The following is a 16843-nucleotide window of genomic DNA, read 5'->3' as shown; positions in this document are numbered from 1 at the left end:
ATTCAATTTTCTTTTCAATCATACTACAGTATGAATAGCTTTTCCTATTGAATTTAACAATAAGGCACATTACCACAGCCTAAAGGATGGGGTACTTCTGCTTGCTCATATGAAAGTATGTCAAACAATATATATCTCACAATAGTTCTAGGTTAACTGCTCCTTTATATAGGTTTCTTTCTAATACATTTGTGTCAGCAGATTTTTTATATTATTATTATTATTATTTAAATTTTGTAAGAAGAGCAGCATTTCAAACTCTGTTTAACTCCCCACAATATTAAGAGTATTTAAATATTATTTAAATCTGTGGAGCGACTTCATTGTACAAAAAAAAAATTAATTTTCATTAAGAAATCAACTGGAAATACTTGCTCAGATGTATAGGTTTGGATTTGTAACACTTCTAGTCATTGTACCTTCTCATGGGCATCACTGTCTCTGTCCCACATGGGAGAGAAAGGGAAGGTTTTATCTGAGAACCATTGTCTCAATCTGCATGCTTTGAGCAGGGCAAGAAAGAGAATAAACTCCAAACTGAGCCCTAGAACAGTTTTGTTTGAGCTCCACCTTTATTTTGCTGTCATGAAAGAGGATTCTGTCAGAGTCTCTGAGTCAATGAAAACAGCCAGGCTTGAGGGAATCCAGCTCTGACAGTCTGCACAGCCACAGGTATTGGACTGCACAACTCATGCTTTAAGAAAAAAAAGACAAATTCATCAAAGACTGCAAGTTTCTCTATTAATCAAAGATAATAACTGACACTTTTTAAAGATTCATATTTAAGATTATTTATTTGATAGCCCATATGAGAGGGAACATGCAACAGGACTGTAAATCTCTTTAAAAAACTTCTCTCACAGGTGTTGGCCATGCCCAGAAGGTGACTGGCATTTTCAAACTTGAGAGCTATGGAAAACATCTTACCAAAAACAGTAACTGCAGACCCACAGAGTGTCCAGGTGTGATTAGACATCACACCTCTCTCCATTTTCTGCTACTAATTTATTCACCTATTAGTAAAAAGCTAACCTGTGAAACACAATGTTAGTTTCCCTCCTTTCTATAACTGCTTTATTCTTTATTAGGCCTAAGCATTACTCTAATGGGATTAAAGTGAGCAAACTGCCCAAAGCCCATGGCTTTGAAAATCCCAAGTTCCATTCAGTCATTTAGACAAATATTCATCTTTGTGAACCATGGGATTTTGTGAATTTTTTTCCCATATGTGTTTAAAATAATTTTTCAGAAATCCTGCTTCAATAGCTTTTTCAGACTCCCATTATTCTAAAATTGCAACATTTGACACGAATTGCTTGGCCAAAAGCAACCAAGCTCCCTTATGGTTATGAGTATTTGAGATTCTCACCAAGTTGTTCACCCTCTAGCACAGGCTTCAATTCTAGCTCTAACTCAATCTTCCAGTTTCATCCTTGAGTGAGTGAGGAATGAAACAATGGTGATCTGGACCTTTGAATCTGGAGCCCCACAGAACCTTAGAGATCTCTTGCAGGTACTGCTCTTTGTCACAGAAAAAAATTATTTGGGTAAAAACTTTACACTCTTTCTCTTCATTCTCACTGACTATTTGTTCCCACCATCATACCCCGCTGTCCTTCCAGCTCCCTTCCAGCTTCTGGTTTGGGGCAACAGCTGTGTTGCTTGGTTTTAACAAAATTTGAACTACTGGCTCTTTTTAGGACAGTTTTAGAAAAATATCTTTTTTTTTTTTTAAATATAGATTGTCTGCTATGGTGTTTAGCTGACCAAGAATCTGTGAACATCTGTAAAGGTGTTTACAAGAACTGGATACCATTTAATCCACATTTTGAAGGTGGTTCATCCCCTCTAATCATTGTGTTTCTATAGATCACTAATGTAACAACAATAATACTAATGATATCATTTTACTCTTCCAAATGGCAGGAGAAACTTGCAATTAAAAGTTGCTCTCTCTCTATACACACACACACACACATATATGCATATATATACATATATATACACATACATACATATATATATGTATATATTTATATATATACATACACATATATATATATATATATACATATATATATATATATATATATATATATATATATATATATATAAAAAACAAGCAGCAAATATTTTTTACAGTATCCACCTTCCTTTATTCCTCTCTTCCTACATTTCAGGAAGTCATTACACCAAGCTTTGCATTTCCTACCACCCACCATTAGAAGGAAGCACTGCAGCAGAACAGTGTGGACACATCTGGGACTGGTCTCAGTAGTCCATTGGCTTTTGGCCCCTAAGTGCAGTGGGAGAAAGCTGGGGACTGAACTCTGTGGAGCTCAGCTGAATTTTGAATGCCTGTAATTCTGATTCACATTAGTGTTTGTTATTCAAATGGATAACTTAGATCCTGATTACTTCAAAAACAGCTGAACCTTTGCAGCAGAAATGTTTTGTGCTTTCAGTTCTGACAGTTAATTACATTATTTAAGAAAACAAAACAAACAAAACCAAAGCAACAAAGACACACACCCCAAAACTCCAAAAGAATAGAAGTACAGTAAATTCCTTTCTGTAAACAATGGTAAGTAGCAAATATTTATTAAACTTTCAACCCTAATGCAAACATTCAAGGAACAGAACATAGACATAATGCTATTTTTTGTGTTCTTGGAAGATTTGTTCTCCAAAGGTTTCTGGGGGGAAGGATCTGCTTTTGAGATCACAGCACACAGATGGGAGAGCTCTCATCATGCTTGAGAGATCATCTGTTATTTCCCTGAGGTTTTAGTATGTGGGGACATCAGATTCACAAACCAAGAAAGGCAACCAACAATCTACAGCTAGAAGTGCAAAAATTCCTAGACATGACATGAGGCACATTTCCTAGGGGCTGGGAGAGTAAAAGTGCAAAAACAGCATAGACAAGGGACCAGAAAAAGGCACATGCCTCATCCAGTTTGTACAGCTCAGCAATCCTTCTTCCTTCCACCCAGTTGCAATGAGCACCTAACACAGCAAAGAAACTGTTCTCAGTGCTGAATGCATCAGAATTCTAGAGAAACAACTGAAGGAAAAGCTAAAGGCCACAACCTCTAATGAGAATTTTAGTCTCTTGGGTACCACAGGTTCTTTAGCTTCATCAGCCAAGCCTGAACTTATAAAGTATATAACTTGTGTTGGAATTATTCTTACATTCTGTGTTCCTCATTGCCAGTCTACACTAAGATGATTTTAGCCTTTTTAAAGTTTTTTTTAACTTTTGCAAGGCAGGCAGGGAAGGAAGGAAGAAAGAAAGAAGCTAGACCCTGTGCAGCGCTTTGCATATTTTTATGGTTTTGTTTTCTTTATTTATTTGTTGGTTTTCCTACACTGGTTCCCCAGAAGGAGTCTTTTTTTTCTAGGAACTTCTCCTGCTGCTTGGTATCCAGCCATAATCTGGCCCTTTACAATGAACCCTATTTAAAAAATGACATTTAGCAACTTGTCACAGAAGCAGATTATTTTAATCCATTCAAGCACAAGACATGGGTGTATCATGTGCACAGCACACAAGCAGAAGTTCTATGAAAAATGAGATCAAATCTCCTTGTTAATCTGTCGGTAAAATATATTTATCACTCAAGAGTTCTATTAACTTTTCCTTAAGCAAAAAACATTCACTAAAAACACCATTTGGAACAGATCAAATTGTATTTTCATTCAATTTTAATAGCAGTAGAAAATCCCAACATTCTTCCCCAGGACACACACTCAACAAACCAACTTCCTGCAACTTTAAGTCATGGCAGGGATGTCTGTTTACCATTCAGGAATGGCAGAGAGATGGAGATTATTAAAGAAGTAAAATGAGGTGAGCAGTCAAGGTGATATTGTTGTCCAGCCACTGGTGAATAACCACACATCACTGAAAATTTGTACCTTACATCAGGTACTAGGAAAGAATTAATTGAAAGATACAATGTCAAAGGTGTACACAGCAAAAGATAAAGTTTGGAAGAGAAAAAAATGGGATTCTGGAGTTCACATTTCAAGCATCTGTTTGGTTTTCTGACAGATTCAAGAGTAGTCTATTTTCAATATTAAAAGAGAGAATGTGTACCCCAGCTTTGAACTTTTACTTATAATTATCTGATTTGTGACAAAGCCCTGAACAATCTCCTGTTTAACTGAGAGTACATGGTGTTATTTTCACACAGACTGACACCACAACTACCTTCAAATTTCCCCTGGGATCTCAGCTTCCCAAATGTGCTACATTGCATTGAAACAAGTACTGAACTAAGGTAAGCAAAATGTTTCACAGAAGGTGGATCTGGTACATGAACTTTAGACTTGGAGTTCAGGATCCTGACAGCTATCCTGATTGCAATGCACATTCTTCTTCTGAAGTCTATTGAGACTCAAAACACAAGAAAAAAAAATGCTGTTTGTCACACACACACATACATATAATATATATATATAGAAACTTTTAATAGCAAGTTTCTCCTGCCATTTGAAAGAGTAAAATTATATAATTAGTATTATTGTTGTTGCATTTCTACATTTGTGATATGTAGAAACACAATGATTAAAGGGGATGAACCACCTTCAAAATGTGGATTAAATGGTATCCAGTTCTTGTAGAGGTTTAGGCACCTTTGCAAATGTCCACAGATTCTTGGTCAGGTAAACACCATAGCAGACAACTTGAATTTAAAAAACAAAAAAGACATTTTGCTAAAACTGCCCTAAAAAGAGCCAGTAGTAAAAGTTTTGTTAAAACTAAGTAACATTTTTCTGAGCCTGTGTTCCTTTTCTTTGCAAATACTGATTATCCACACTATGGACTGAAAAACACTTTTTATCGTCTTTAAAATAAAATTAATGTTGGGGTTTTTTTTTATTTTTATATTACAAGAATAATTCAGTTTGAAAGCAAAGGAGTTTGCATTTCAGTCAGCAGGTTCAGAGAGGTGCTACATGTTTTGACTCCTTCTCTCATTTGTTGCTACAACAACCACAGCAATTATGTCATCTTCTAAAGCTATCACCACTTTTATCCACCCTGGTGAGGGAGCATCAATGAGTTAAATAACCTTTGCCAGCATGATCCTCCTTCTATTATTTGAGGGAAAGAGACCAATAAGGTGTTCTGAGCATCCATGAAGCAGAGAATCTTCATGACTGCTGAATTCAGTAGCAAAACCAATCATATTTACATTCAAGTCCCTGAATAAAGGGTTGCAGGCTTGAGGCTTGTGGTGTCTTGAGAGAGAACCCTGGAAAATACTCTCTAAGTGAGCTTTTCAATATTTCAAAATAACATTGCCAAGGATGAAATTCTTTTGTTTTATCACTTCCTTGTACAAAAATACTCATAAAAACAATGCTCACAAAATCCCAAATCTGAACTCCACTCCCTTTTTATGTACAAGTGCCATTAAATAGCAAAAGAGGGAGAAGAGAGCCATGGGGAGGAGAATGGAATGCACACAGTCTATGCCCTATCCGCAAACAATTGCATTTACTTCCCATGGAATATTTGGTGCAGTAATATTCAGGAAGTGAAAATACAGATACCACTAGATGAGAGCCCATTGTGCAAATCTTTAGCTCCTCTATCCATGACAAAATGATGACACTTTTAAGGAGACTCTGCATATCTGTTTCCTGACAAAGAGATAAGAGTCTAGAGCATATATATATAGGGGAGAGAAAGAAGAGATAGGGAGGCAAGAAGAGAACTGCTCAGTCCAGCTCCCATGGAAATGCTCACTGAAGAGCTATTTAGAAAAGACTATGCTTCAAAAAATTTGGATCCTCTAAGAAAATAGATTTAGCCTAGGGAGAATTTTTAGCAGTAGAAATGCTATAGTTATTCTTCAGTTGAAATAAAGGCTTCTTTTCCCAGAGACTTAAGAAGGAAACTTATTTATCCCCAACTCAACCATTTGTTCCTTCTCCCAAACCAGCACTCTACTGTAAGGATTACAGAGATGATGCAAGTAAAAAAGAGGGATGGGAAAGGGGGAGAAGGCCAGTAGTGAAAATACATCTTTAAACTTGGATCATGCCCCACTGACAATTGGAGCAGGGACCTATTCCAGCATGTGAAGCGCCTTCTTGTTTGACTTATGTGCATGTAGAGTTATAACAAGAAATAGAATAAAACGTAAAATCCTTTAAACATGTAAAGCACAATTTCCTTTTCCACGGGAGAGTCGTCTTTTGGAAAATGAGAAGGAATTAATAAGAAAAATTACAGTTGAATGAAGCGAGAGGGTTGAGAGGCTTTTTTAAATTCGTTTTGAAAGTCCCACTGCAGAGAAATCAGAAAGCTCTTTATTTTTAATTTGGAGGTTCTCGCCGCCTAATCCTGGCCAAGGCCGGCTGCTCGCTGCTGACTCGGCGAGTTTCCCCTTCCTTCTGCTGCTGGAAAGTGATCAATGAATTGACAAATGCCACTGACTGCTGAGTCAGCCCTGCAAAGCTCTGCCTGAGGGAAATTTGCGCGCTGAAGAGGCAAAGGCGGAAAAACCAGAAATGAAACCCACCGAGACAGAGTTCTCTGAGCAGGAGGAGGCAAAGAACAGAGCACCAAGGCAAGGAAGGACACGGAGGGGGCAAAGGGGTGGGTGGGAAAACGTGGTGTGTTTTATGGTCTGTAATTTATGGACTGATAAAACTGCTGAAGCACATGATGGCTGGGTTCAGCACTGAGAGATTAAGAGGATGAAGGGACAGCTCACAGGAGAAAGGGGAAAACTGCTTGCTTGTGAAGTTCTCTGCACAAAGGACTGTGTCAGACAAAGGATGTGACAGATGCACCTCCTGCCAACAGCCTTTACAGGTTCATGAGCTGCTGGGTGCAAATCAGAGTTCAGACTTCCAAGGGCTTGGCATTTCACACAAGCCCAAGATTCTCCAATAATTGAGTGAAATGAGTCCAGTTTCATCCCATAACTCTGTCCTGATGGACTGAAGTGAATTTGTCATTTAGGAATAAGAAATGTTTTTGGGCCAAGATTGCTAGACACCATGACAGCCAAAAAGAATGATCATTGGGAATAATCCTGGTGTCAGTGCTGTTACCATTTGCAGCATACATCAACAAAATTAACAGATCTTGCCTTTTGGCCCTTCTGTGTCAAGGAACCTTCTCTTACATTTCATTTTGTCATGTAATACTCTGTTTGTCTTCTCCCAAATTTTTAAGAAATTTATCCTGCCACATACTTGGCAAAAATAAAAGTGCCTTTCTAGTGTTTGCCATGTACTTTTCACTTCATTCCATATCTTCTTTTCAGAGGGCCTCCATGAGAAGCACCTGCCCAAACTTTTGTAACCAGTACCCTTTCTTCTAGTTTTAACAGCAATTTGTCCTGGTGTTTCAGAGTTCACTTTAACTCTTATTAGGAATTCACAAGTCTGAAATCTCATCTAAAAGTTATCTACTCCATCTATTACATAAGGAATTTTTCAGACATCCTATAGAGTCCAAAAGAACTCCTCCACTACTTTTTAAAAATCTTCACACAGTAGTAAAAGCTCCTCTCTCTCCTTAAAGCTGAATATTTTGTTCTGCAGAAAGGTAATTGAACTTACAATGAAGATCTAAGATTTAGATTCTGAGTCAAGTGAAATTTTCTTTTTGAGAGTGATCTCACTTTTTCCTGAGAAAAGACAGAGCAGCAGTCAGTTGAGTTGGAAAGATACCTGCTGCAATTTTGAATACATTTTACTCCAACCACAGAAAGATAAAATTGGAAGGGACCCAAAGGATCATCAGAGCACAATTCCTGCCCTGCCCAGGACATCCCAACAATCACACCCTGTGTTTTTTTATAAAAAAACAAATCCATACAGCCTGGGTTGGCTCTGCCTTCAATATATTATTTTTCAACGGTTGGCCTGTATAATACCTAGAACTTTGCAATGAAAATTACTGTCACTGTATTTCCATTTTTTTTTCTTCCAGGTCAATATGTTTTTTAAAAATAAATTTTAGAAACTGCTGGAAGATCCTGATTATATTTTAGGAGTTTAAAATCTTTTAAACTCAGATTTTAGAGTTTAAAATCTTTTAAACTCAGGTGTCAAATACCAAAAGAAACACTCAGATATTTGAAACAGAATAGAAGCTTGAATATTTCTTTTTATAAGATATCTTAACCATGCACCTACCTACAAAATTTGATATATTTCTGCCACTGTTCTAGCCAGGAAAAAGTGGAAAACAATGTGACAGTGACAACCATAACAATCTGTTCTTTGGAAGTACTTGGATTACAGTAAAGGAACACAGAAATTAGTCAGATTGTAACATCAAGGGAGGTCAGAAAGGAAGGTCTGTGCTCTGGTGATATGTTTGAATGGTAACATTATCCAAAGGCAGGCATCAAAATGGCAGCCAATAAAAGATAAAATAATGTAATGTGATTTTTGTAATGGGCTATTCTATCTCCTGTTTATGATAGCTGAACTTTCTGTTCTGCCTCTGCATTTTTCTCCCAGTGCTAGTAGTGGAGCTGGGAAAATTTTAATTTTAACGGGGCATAGTTATCAACAATTTATTTAAAGAAAAAAACCATGAAAAACAAGTGTTTGAGGTCCAGATATTTATAACCTGATTTTTAAAGAGATAAAAAAGCAATGTCAAGAATTTTCCAAGTGAAGAATATGTAGACTGTTACTATATATGCTCTTTTTTTCTTTAAACCTGGGATGCATGCTAAAACTATAAAACACAGTGATGTCACAAAATTTAATGAATAAAATCATCTGCCTCAGAAAAATCTCAGGCTTCAAAGTAAGGATTTAAACCAAAAACCCACAAAACCCAACAAGATTTTTCATCACACTCTAAACTTCATATTTTCAGAGCCCATGGCTAATAGCAAGGTGACTAAGGAGCTGATTTCCTCAAGTGACTGCTCCTCAAATTCTACTGCACTGTGAGGAAGAGAGTTATGCCTCACCCTCATTTTTTCATCCTTCATTTCAGGAGAAAAAAAAAATATTCAGAGCTGGAGTACACAGAGATTTCTTCACTAGAGCAACAAAATGTAACCAGCATTTTCGTAGCTCATTATGGCCTTTTATAAATGTCTTTTTTTTCCTTCCCACAGTATTGAAGAGATTATAATGACCACAATTTGTGGGAGAAATGAAAAGTCTAGATGTTTTATAGAAAAATCTTCATCCCTTCTTTTCTTGTTTGTGAAAAGAAAACTTTGGTCCTTTTATCTTCTCACAAGAACTGGGTTATTACAAGTCTTCTAAAATCCTCCCAATCAAGAAAAAAAATGCAGAACTTATGCTGAAAATTGCATGAGGAAATATCTGTATTAAGAGGTGTCCCCAGCAATGTCCAAACCATAGCACCTGATTTTTTTGGTTTTCAATCTCAGGTAGATAGATTTCTAATTAATGAAGCATTTGTTCTGCATCACAAACCAGGTGAAGAACTCCCTTCTAATGTCAATGACTTGCATCCAAGAGTTAATCACTAGGTGACCTTCAGCCATGCTCTTGTTTTAGGACTAGAAGCACTTAATTTTTGTGTGAATAAAGTTTAAAAGTGAGAGTATGTGTCTTTGAAATAATATCCATGGCATGCTTTCCAGCCATAGAGTTCCCTGCACTTAGTGGTCTGATTTTAAAAAACTGTATCACAAAGCTTTGTCATAACTCTAACATAATAGACATTCATAAAACATCAAACACTGAGAACATATCCAAACTCCACATGAGTTTAAAGCCTAGTTCTTCTGGCCAGTTTTTCTGTAACTACAGTAAAGAGAGTTACAGAAAACAAACTAATCACTCCTCACCCACTGGCTTTTGTTGTTCCAGAGAAGCCCAAGTGTGGTGGTTAAGGAAGATGGAATAAGTTTCTGCTGGATGCTGTCAGATTTTGATTGTCAGTTGGGACCTCTGATGAACCAAAGGCAGTCTTGAGGAAAATTTTAAAAATTTTTTTAAAAATTTAAGAAGAAGAAGAAGGGGGAAGAAGGAAAGAGGAAAGGAAAGGCAAGAGGAAAGAGGGAAGGGGAAAGAGGAAAAAAAAGGGGGAAAAAGGGGGGAAAAAAGGGGGGGAAGGGGTAAAAAATGGGGGAAAAAGGGGGGGAAAATGGAGGGTAAAAAAGGAGGAAAAAAGAGGGAGAAAACAGGGGAAAGGTGGAGGAAAGGGGGAAGGGGGAATGGGGGGGATAAAAGGGGGAGAAATGGGGGAGAAAAGGGGGGGAAAAAGGGGGGAAAAAAGGGGGGAAAAAAGGGGGAAAAAGGGGGAAAAAAGGGGGAGAAAAGGGGGAGAAAAAGGAAAAAAAGGGGGAAAAGGGGGAAAAAGGGGGAAAAAGGGGAAAAAAGGGGGAAAAAGGGGAAAAAAGGGGAAAAAAGGGGGAAAAAAGGGGGAAGAAAGGGGAAAAAAGGGGAAAAAAAGGGAAGGAAAATGTTCCTCATGCACGTGGTTTCTATGGGACTCTGTTGGCACTATAGGTATTCTTCCTAGGAATACAAAACAACACTCTGAATCTGCATTGCTGAAAAAAGCCAGTATTTTCCTAAAATAAATAGCAAGGGATATTGTCAGTAAAGGTCTGTTTCTAAAGATATTTAAATGCTGCTCTAGAACCAGGAACACAGACACCAGCAAGGTGGATCAGACTTGTGGGTCACCCAGGCTCCACTTGAAACGTTATAAAATTCTCTCTAGTTCAAATCTAAGCAAACTAAACAAATCTTTCATTACCTCCCAGTGCAAGACCCTTTGAAAAACATTTCCCAGAATTTGAAATAGCACAGTTGATATGATTTCTAAAACAGCTCCTTCCTAATGGAACTTGAAACATAAACAGCACTGTTTTCCAATCTGTCACTGCATTCTCTCCTGTAACTGCTGCAGCACATTTCAGCTGATGGTACCAGAGGGCATTCAGGAAACAGGGAATCTCCTCTTTGAAGAACAATGACACAAAAATACAAAACACACAGGGGGTTTAGTAGAGCCACATTCTCATAGAGATTTAGTAAATCAGCCACAGGTAACCACTCTCACTAACATTTGTCAGAGTGCAGATAATGTGATAAGTAACTATCAAAACAGTTTTGTTTCCTATTAGTAGCCACAGTATTTGCCTAGTGATTTCTTTTCAGTCCCACTCAGTCCCTCCTGGCTTATTTCTCCATAAAATGGTTAGCACCATGCATAGAGCTTTCTTACAGCTTGAGTTGAATGTCTTTCAGTTGCAAAAACTTCCCATTCTTTTTAGAGCCCTGCAAAATTGTTTAGAACCCCAATCAACAAAACGTTTAATATATAGGTATGTGTGTGTGTGTGTCACTGTCACCTACCCAGCCCCATCACCACAGCTGTAGGGTCAAGAACTGCTGTAAAAATCAGGGAGTAGGAGCCACTGGAGAAAAAATAGAACAGCAGCCAGGCAAGAGAAGTTCACTGCATCCTTTGGACTTCTTTCATCTGTATCCAGGCCTTAATCTTGACCATTATTGGCACTTAGAGAAATTTGCAGCTAGTTTCAAACTGAGGCAGTGTCACACTGTTAAGCTTCAATACAAAAACCTAATAAGTAAAAACAGGTTTTTTCATAGATCACAGAATGACCTGGTCTAGCAGGGACCTTAAAGATCATCCAAGCTCCAAGCCCCTACCATGGGCAGGGACACCTTTCACCAGAGTTCCATCAGAGTTCCATCCAGCCTGACCTTGAACACTTCCATGGCTGAGGCACCCACAACATCTCTGGGAAACCTTTTCCATTGTCTCATGACCCTCACAATAAAGAAATTTTTTTTCCTAATATCTAATCTAAACCTACTCTCTTTCAGTTTGAAGCCATGACATCAGAAATGACCTGTCCCTATATGCTCTTGTAAATAGTCCATTTTCCTTCATTTCTGTTGGCTCCCTTCCAGTAGTGGAAGGAAAAATCCTGGAAAACTCCTGGATCAATCCCCTCCCACAGCAGCTCCTCACAAGGCCCCCAGAGAGGACACCAGGCTGCTGGATAAAACCAGTCCCTGTGAGAAGGATTCTGTGCCTCTGCTCTGCAGCTTTGTCATCCTGCAGTGGGAAAGCCTGGATAAAGGTGCTGTGTCAAATGGCACTCGCAGCAATTTTTTAATCTAACATGCAGAAGTTACTGACTCTTTTAACTAGAAACTCATCCAGCAAATAGTCCTTGGGTATATCAAGATATAGAAATTACTTTGGGGAAAAAAAAATAAAAAAGGTGGTAATTTATTGGGTGTAACCCACATTTTTTGTCTTGAAAATAAAGTCACACTTTTGTTGCACCTACAAGTGCAAGCTGCTTTCCAGACAATTTGAGTGGCGTTATGCCCCTGTACTTTTCCTCCAAGTACATTCCACAGTTACAGCTAATCCTCTGTTCATATTCTGACCCACTCTGGGCTTCTGAACAGTTATTTTTTGGGGGGTTTGAGAGTGCCAAAAGCAGGTGAAAGTCCCAAAGAACAAATAATTTAAAAAATGGGAGCAAGCACCGTGCCACAGAGTCCACAAGCAGAACAGAACGAACGGCACGAGCAAAATGCAATTCAAGTGTCCACTCTTCCTTATTCCAAATCACAGCTTTGACTCCCTTTGTCACTCTTGTTTGGTTCACTGTCATCATCCCTGCAAGAGTTTGGCAACCAGAATGTGACAGAAAGTGACAGTAATGCAGTCATCCTTTGCTTTCCTTGCAGAGGCAGCTGTCAGAAGCTATACCACATTAAGCCAAAGTACCAGTGGTCTTGAAGCTTTTCCAGCATTAAAATTTAAGAATATACCTTTGGAGAGTTTAAAGTAAGTTAGGATTGTCATTTCCAGATAGATACAGAGATAGATGGATAAAGGAATGGAGGAGTACAACGGACAACAAGTGTTACAGCAATTTTCTTACAAGCCATTTTGAAAACTGAACCTATGAATTCTTGTTGTATGAATTCTAGAAATAATAGGAATATTTCACAAACAACATTCCAGGTACCATTTACTGGCTACATTAATAATATTAAGAAAGTCCTTCACCTTAGATAATATATTTAAAACTCCTCTATTCTCTTGTAATTATTGTTACACTATTTCATTTTCTCTGACACATTTTTGGGGATTTGTTATTTTTAGTGCTGTCCTGTCCAGGCCAGTTTCTCTTTTATATAGAGTCTGAATCTATAAACATGCCCACATGCAGAAACAGATTTTTTCAAAAGCTAGCCAGTCATAGCACAAGTCCACCCAAAAACAGCAACTAAAATCAACAGCATAAGGAAAAATTATATTGAGGTAAAATAAAATACATGAAAAAATTAATGCTTCCAGGTGTGAAAAATGTTTTGGTTTGGTTTTTTTTTCACAGAATCTAACAGTGTTGCAGAAAATGCTAACTGAATTTAGTTCTAAATAATAATAAATCAATAAATAATATTAATAATAATAATATAGTAGTATAACCTAAAAGAAGCAAACCCTGTCTACAACTCTACTAACACCTCAGCAGAATCCCAATACTTCACTAAACACACAGTTATGTCTCACACACTGGAATGGAATGGAATGGAATGGAATGGAATGGAATGGAATGGAATGGAATGGATGGAATGGAATGGAATGGAATGGAATGGAATGGAATAGAATAGAATAGAATAGAATAGAATAGAATAGAATAGAATAGAATAGAATAGAATAGAATAGAATAGAATAGAAGCCACAGAATTCTGAATATAGGGGTGAGAAATGGCTGTGCCTGGGTTACTCCCCTACCAGGTGCTGTAGGTGTGCTCTCCTGGAGATAATTTATTCCTAAGAGGCTGAATCTTTCTGATATTTCTGTCCTAAACTCTTGTATGTTTCCCCAAATAGAGACATATTTCTTTTCAAAACAGCTCTTACCATATTAGGGCTTAAAGACCAATAGTAAGGAAGTGAGAAGAGTGGAATGTGTGAAGAGGAGGGAAGAGGCAGAGTCAAAACCTCCCCTATCTAAAAATATTGCATAGACTAGAGGGATAAACCATTTTCCACAGTCCTTACACATGAAACAAGTGTCACTAAGTATAAATTGCAGCAAAAAGGATTCAGATTAGCCACTGGCAAAAAGCTTTCTGGCAACAGGACAAACAGAGACTGCAGTAGTTGGAAACTTAAAATGTGGGGCAGCCTAGCAAATACACAGCCCAAGTGGGGTGGGGCATGCCAGCTTAGCTAAAGGGCCTCCTGAAGCCCTTTCAGCTTGGTTGTCTCTGAATTTTTTACCTTCCTATAGGATTGCCTCAACTACAGCAATCTTAGGAGCAATTCATTCTCCTGAAAATACTCTACCCCTGTATAAAAGTTTTTTTGAGGGAGGAAAGAAAGATATGCTCATGAAAAGAAGGACAGTTTCATACTGAAGAAATACTCTGAGAAAGAATTAGGCATCAATTTAAATCAAATTTTTGGTGAGATTAATTTGGAAAGAGTTGGAACCACATTTGAACTACTCAGAAATAATTTCTCATACATACCAATATTCCCTATGAATGGCTCAGCTGACACTTGTAGAAACAGCTATTAGCCCAATATAAATAGCACCAATTTATGCATTTTACACAATGCTCTGCATTCCAGCTTCTAGAAATTTCCCACATTTTCTGGATGGCTATCTTTGTTGCTACATACTTTCACTCTGCCTAGTCCTTGAAACATTTTATAGCAGTATATTTAACAGAGAGAGCACAGAAGCAAAATGCACTTTTAAAAGGAAGATATACTTCAAGCTGTATATCTATATATAGAGTTACCTGAGATGTTTGCCCTTTAAAGAAATATATTTTGATGGTGGATAACCTACTTCTAAAAGCTCCACCATGTAAGCTCCAACTGAATTTCCTTTTTCCTGACTTTGTCTGTTCTATTAAAAGTACAGTTTTGTGCTGTGGTGTACTCTACAGTATCCATGCATATCAAGAAATGGTGACAAGATACAGAGGGACAGCAAGACTATTAAATATCCATCATGCCACTCTGGATCAGGCTTAATGCAATCAGAAACACATGACTACATCAACTTATCTCCTTTGATCAAATGTGATTAAGTAAGTCATTAATTTTCAAGACAAATAAAAAATGCAAGATCATTTTATTATAAATGTAAATGCCTGTCTTCTTAAATGATTTTTCTAAAGGAAGCCCTTCTAATACAGAACTTTGTATACTTCAGAGAACAGTTGTTTTAACATTGGTTTTAATTTTAATGAAACATTATGTATTTGTATGCATGTCTTCTTTCCTTTTTTCTCACACTGCTCATGTTGTCAAGCAAAATTTGTGCATCAGCTTGATCAAGATAATTTCATTATACCATTGTTACCATTATGACTTGGGCAATTAGTAGTTTATAAGAATAAATTTATAGCAATCAGTGATTGAGGCACATTTGCAGTAGTCAGGGTGTAATAAAGCCCAATCAATTTCTTTCATTTAATATGTAGGCTGTGACCCCAGTTTTGATGAGAACTCTTAGCTATTTCATCTTTAAATAAAAAAGAATGTCTGCAAGCAATTATAGTGGTGTGTTAATTGGATATTCCTTTTTATCTTTTATACTACAGAATGCATTGCTAACGAAATCCTTGTTTTCTCTCTCATTCCCTTTCTCTCCTCCTCTCTGTAATGAACTGATATTGACTTGGTGTATTTTGCTAAGACAATGGGCCAGATTTTGATTTTCAGTAGCACTGGTGTAAATCTGGAGTGACTTCTCTAAATTAGATGGAATTACTGAGATATCTATGCACACAACTGAAACCAAAGCCCACTCCCCTTCTCTCAGTTTTATTGCCAGTAACAGAGGACCTGATCCAGGGCTGAGTGCCTCTGCAGGCTCTGATCAGCCACTGCCTTGTACCTGAGCTGAAGTATCCACTGGCATGAGCTATTCAAAGGGATGATTCCCAGGCTTAGAGCACTGGGAAGGCTTGCTCTTTGCCTAAGGTGCTTGGCTGCATTAATTCCGTGCCGACTTAAGGTGGGTGATGATAGATGAAAGTAACACACACTGCAGGAAGAAATGAGACTCCAGCCCAGATTTAATCAGCATTACACAGCCCAGGCTGTGCATGTTTCATGTGCCATGGAATCACCCATTGACCTGTGCAGGTCCATCATTTGGGTAACAAGTTCCTGCACAGGACAAATACAGCTTAGATTAAAGGTGTGGTGGGTGCAGCACGCACACATTGGAACAGTTCACCAAGAATTTGCTTCACATTTCTTTCCCCTGTATTGAGTTTTTAACACAATGCAAAATATCAGCATTTCCAGTGTTTATGTCGGTATTTTGAAGATTCTCCGTCACACAAAAAGGAAAATTACTTTTTTAAAATTTTTTTAATCTCTTCGGGGACATAACTTCTAGTATTTCTATAAAAGAATTCTCCAATAGTTAAATAACCCTTGCATTTTTTACTTTAGCAGGGGTGTAACTTCCTTTGGTAACATTTTTATTTTTACATATTAATAATTATGCAAGAAAGATATTTTACAAGCAAAAAAAAAAATTCACCATCCTTCAGTGGTGAATTTTCACTTCAAGCAAAATCATTTGTGTAAAATTTATGATTTGTACCAGGACACCATCAAAACAATTGCAGCCTCACCTGATTCTATTTAGGTGCCCTCTGATCTATTCAAATGCTTCACTCCAGTTCTGTGATTTATCAATGCTTGTGATCCTTTGCTACTTGCAATCTTTATTTCTAACGTAATTCTTTTTAGTCAACATTTTCTGAGGCTGAGGAAAGGGAATCCTGAAATCTTTAGTCCTTAATCAAGCAGAAATGCCACTGAAATTAA

This window comes from Serinus canaria, chromosome 5 (assembly GCF_022539315.1).
Source record: "Serinus canaria isolate serCan28SL12 chromosome 5, serCan2020, whole genome shotgun sequence".
Taxonomy (NCBI): domain Eukaryota; kingdom Metazoa; phylum Chordata; class Aves; order Passeriformes; family Fringillidae; genus Serinus; species Serinus canaria.
Note: the sequence above shows the minus strand (reverse complement) of the source record.